Here is a 5,189-nt window from a genome sequence, read left to right on the forward strand (position 1 = left end):
TGCAGACAGCAAAGTTCGTTGGAAATCCACATCAATGTGCAGAGCACACACTGTTAATTTTACCGGATCTGTGGCAAACTCAATACTTCATTGTCAGGCTTCAGCTTATTTTAGTGGCAGTGATCCTGCTTCTTGTTTCACTCAGATGTATCCTCTCCACGGGTCCTGCCTCTCTGGAATCAGGCTAAAAGGAGAACGTTGTTGGGGAGCTAGAGAACCTGCTGTGATGAATTTTATTTTTCCTTACAGTGTGATTTTAAAAAACTCGCCAGAGTAAAGGAAATTAATTTGTTTTCTATTTGAACTGCCCAACAGGTCCCCAAACCCGTGGGGATAAAAGTGGTAATATTTTAAGTGTCTCCTTTAAGAGAGTACTAGAGATGCTTAATTATTTTTGCCCCACTTTTGATTATCTGCACTAATGGAGATGTGGAGGGCACGAATCAATAAAAATCCCTTGATAATCCAAAAAACTCAATGTCGTCATTAGTTTTGACCTCCTCCGCCACCAAACCTTTTATCAGAGCTCCTAAAAAGTGCCTCTGCACCTCCTGGGTTCTCAGTATATTCGGCTTGTTGACAGGCTGACTGATAAAATTGTCCGATTTGAGTTTTATCTCTTTTTCTCTGCTCCTGCCCACTCTTTGGGGGAGGTGCTAACGAGCAGCACAAGAACAAATCCACAGGAAAAAGAGACCGTAGAAAAGCCAGGGTAACACACAAAATGATCAAATAGCTCCCATATCCGTGAAACTTTACTATATAACGTCAGCTTCGTGGGACTTTTTTTCTCTTTTCCTAAAGTAAATTGAAATAACTCAAATGGGCTAAACATATGCGGCCTGCATGGACCCTTTGAAGTTTTGAATAGCTTTTGTATGGTATTCGTTTTCTGGGAAAAGATTTCTAATTATTAATCTTTCTATAAATTGCATTGATGTTACTCCTCATGCTGGTAAAACGCCCAGACATTTTCTTAAACATCTTTAAGGCAACTGAGAATTGGGGTGTTTATCTTAATCCCCTGCGGGATGACTATAAAGAAGAAAGAACTCGAGGACCAGGTTAAATTGTTTTTCTTGTTTTGTTTTGTATTTGTCAAACAAATTTATCCATTATCCAAAATGGACTCATGGATAACCACAGAAAAAAACCAGAACACGGCTGGCTGCACCTCCATCCTCGGGCTCCTGCCCTCCCTTCTCTTTATCCACCATGGTGTAGGTATCTGGCAGAATTGACAAGGAATAAAGCATACATTGCCACAAATACCAGATGTCTTAAAACTCCTAACTTACATTATTCTTTAAGATCTGCAGTAACACCACTGTTTGGGCCTAGTACCTACTCAAGATGACCACATGTCTTCCAGTTTTGCCAGGATACACCACTAAATGAATGGAGTGCCTGATAAAATGGGCAAAGGTGAAATGCAGTGACAAGTTCTCATAAGGAGGAATGAATTGGCATCTGATTAGATCCCTGCAAGGGAGCCAGCGACCCCTCCCTTTGGGCTTTATTCTCCGTGGAGGAATGAACTTTCCTCTTTTCGAAGGAAAAAAGCAGCGCGTTTTCTGGTTTTCCTTTCTGTGTTTCCTTCAGTCATTTTTATTTCAATTTGCCAGATATCATTTCAAAGCAATTTCATAACCATTGAAGTGGCTATGAAGTTCAGTGTTTGTATCTGGCAGGTGGCTTCTAAAATTTAAGGAACTACCTGGTTTTGAAGAATTGGGACGATGTGTCAAGGTTCAATCAGAGTAGCAAACCATCTTGAGTGATTAGAACGAGGGATTTATTATGGGGTTTAGACCTTACACATTTGTGGGGGCTGATAGATTGGTCCTTGTAGGCTCTTGCCTCAGCATCCAGTGTTGGAACTGAAGTTGCCATTGGTCAGTCTGACCAGCAGTTGGAAAAAAAAAAAGGCTTGAAACGGACAGGAATGAGAATGAACTAGAAACTCACGAGAATAACTGAATCCATGAGCAGAAACTGGTGAGAGACAGATAGGGATTCCACTTCCAATCTCAAAGAGACTGGATGACTGGAAAGAGAAGAAGGTACCCTTCACCAGGGAACTGTGCATGCACTTGGCCAAGGACTAAGAAGTTGAAGGAGCAGATCCAGCAGGAGCTGGAGGAACTGTGGGTCCAAGCGCTGCTGCACATCCCCTGGGTGAGCTAGTGGATCCCTGACAATGTATATGAGCTGTCATTTTGCCTGGTACCCAACCAGATGCACCAATGTTCAGAGCATTAAAAAAAAGAGAATGCTGGACTGTACTTCTGCCTTCCAAATATTGCACAAAATGTCTTTTGTGGGTGAGGCTAGCTCAAAACTCTGCAGAGAAGGGGATGCTGGAAAGCAACCATAGTTCTTGCTTAGTTAAGGTGACACAGCACAAAGTCACTCAATGATATAACTCAAAAGGGAACGTCTCTGGGCACACAGAAATGTAATGGAGACCTCACACTTTGGAGAAGGCACCTTTCCAGGAACCTTATTTATTGGTAAATAGCAAAGTGCCACTGTTTAGTGACAGCACTTTTCAACTTTCAAAGTTGCATTTTTTTGTTTGAAACTTGTTACATTTAATTTACTAATCCTTGTAAGACATGATACTTATACATGGAAAATTACTCTCTCTACAAATGCTGAAGTTTCTGATAATCTCAGAGAAAAATTTTACTAACTGGAATATATCTTCAGGTTTTTTTGTCACACTGAAGTGCGTATATATTTCAACCAAAATATTTATACAGGTATTATCTTATTGCTTTGATTCAGGGAAACTTTTTGTGATAAAAAATTGGTAAGGTAAAACTCATCAAATTATCTGTCTTTTTGTAATTCTTTTGAATGTTTTGCCAAATTAAGATGCCTCAAAATCATAGGCTTTCTCAATTTCATTTTCCATCACTAAAAACATTAACTTATATGATTTTTAAAGAAGCTCTCTATCAAAATATGCTTTGCACAGTTTGAGATATTCTAAAGCATGTTTATAGAATTTTAAAATAAAATCTTGCACATTATTTCTGCTCTCATCATTTAACATGTTTAAATTTCCTTCATGCTTTTTTGGGGATAAATTTAATGTGTTCTTATGTACAAATTTTGTTTCCAGTAATTGTCATTCACTGAATTCTTCATGCTGTATTTTTTTGGTATTCATTTGTTGACTACTTGATTAAGGTTTTCTAAGTGATTTTGAACAAAATGCAGCCAAGATTTAGAGGACACATTTATTTACAAAATTAATACCATTGTAGAACAAATAGGTCAAATTTTTTTCAATTTAAAAGCAGTCACTGTCTATTAATTGACCAGATTACAAAAATAATCATGGCAGATACCTTAGTTCATCCTTCTAATAAGCCTGTTGATCTAGTTTTCCCTGTTGCCAGCATCTCCACCTTCTACAAAATGGGTGGTTTTTTCTTCATTCCACCTCGTGGAGAAGACAATTTGAAGGGCCAGAAGAAGTTGTTTGCTTCTTTGAAACACTTTTCAACAGCATAGATCTGATGAATCAGATCCTCCATGCAGATGATGCCGTAGTTACCAAGAGATCGAACAATCAATGCATCTGTCAGGGCAGTTCGCTTCTTGTTGCTTTTGCCATAACCACACTTGTAGATTGACTCATTTACTGACTTCAGGTTTGGGTACCCCCCGTAATGTAGGGCTCCACAATTCTCAGCATGTTAATTGAAGCCTTGTTGAGCTTCACAAAGGTGCCGTTGAAGATCTGACAGAGGCGAAGAAGCTACAACACCTTACAGACCTTTGGGCTCACACCATTGATACCTCTGATCCTGATGACAAATGCCAGTTTGGATTCCACGGGTACATGGAAGTTTCCAGCTTTTCTTGCCATCCTAGCCATTTGAATCAATTCTGTACATCTGCCTGTATCCCTTGTGGCAATGCTTAGCTTTTTCATAGGTGAGCTTCCTCCTTGCCTTTCGAAGCATTCTTTGGGCAAACTTCTTTCTTAGGTGCTTGATCTTAAGCTCTGCAAAATTCTTTCTCTTCCTTAAGGGTTTCTGGCGTAGCAGGAACCTTCTTTTTCTTCTCTTCTGCACCCTCCATGGTTCCAGCCAGAAAAGAGGCCAAATAGGTTGATTTTTAAGGTAGTTCTTCAAAATTTCAAATCTAAAACCCAATTGATAAAAAAATAATGATAATAATGATGAGCAGCAAAGAAAGAAAAATCATACAGTCATGGTAACGTCTTTTTAGAAAGTTAATTTTACTTCAGCTTAGTCAAAAAATCTTTGTACTTCAGTTAATGTATTTTGACTATATAAAATGTAAATTTTAGCATCTATTTCAACTAAAATCTCATATAAGTGAAATTTAAAAAAGAGTCATTTGATCTAAATGAAAAGTCATGGTTGATAGAGTGGTGTGCAGTTGAACCTTCTATAGCGTTACATATTAAATCATAATTTTTTTGGTATAGTGTTCTTTGAATAACTACTAACTTTTAAAGTAGAATACAATACTTCTTTAGCAGATTTATGTTTTTTGCTTTTCTTGTAGTCAGTGATATCACTATGATCTCTCCATCGTGGATGGTAAATGTTAACACACATGTCATGCAAATTATAAGCTCACATCAGCTTTTTAAGCAGTAGAAAGTCAGAATTTAAGTTTTCTTTAAATATGTACTTTTTGTGGCTTTGAGCTCACTGATGGCTAGAGTTTATTGCAAAATAAAAGTGTATTGTCAAATATTTAAATAAATAAATAAATACATAAATATGTTGTTGTAGGTTCTCACCATACACTGAAGGAGATAACCCAATAGTAAAAGCACACAGACTACTCTTATAGGATCCATGACAGGACTGCTATAATTTTCTACTTTTCTTGCTGACCTCACCACCTTTGTACATCTTACAGGCATGGGCTATGGCATTTAAGAATCCAGCAAAGGCAGTAGTGACAAATATTTCTCTCACCATCATCATAAACCAGAGGAGTTAGATCTTCCTAAGTGCTTATTTTATCAGCGATTACTCTGCCAGTTGTCCTTGAAAGAGAGGAATGAATTTCCCCTGGAAAGTGTCTAGGAAAGAGATATGGGCTAACAGTGGTCATCTCTCAGATTTAGCCATGTGCTAATGTGAGAATTCTATTACTACACATACATTTCATCCACAAGTAAACAATACCAT

The 5,189-nt window shown here is 37.9% G+C and overlaps 1 pseudogene; it reads right to left on the reverse strand.

The window, feature by feature from the left end:
* Window positions 1–3,360: 3,360 nt before the first annotated feature.
* LOC102995400 (60S ribosomal protein L7-like) lies at window positions 3,361–4,098 on the reverse strand (annotated as a pseudogene).
* Between the last annotated feature and the right edge of the window lie 1,091 nt (window positions 4,099–5,189).

This window comes from Physeter macrocephalus, chromosome 17 (assembly GCF_002837175.3).
Source record: "Physeter macrocephalus isolate SW-GA chromosome 17, ASM283717v5, whole genome shotgun sequence".
In the NCBI taxonomy this organism is placed as follows: domain Eukaryota; kingdom Metazoa; phylum Chordata; class Mammalia; order Artiodactyla; family Physeteridae; genus Physeter; species Physeter macrocephalus.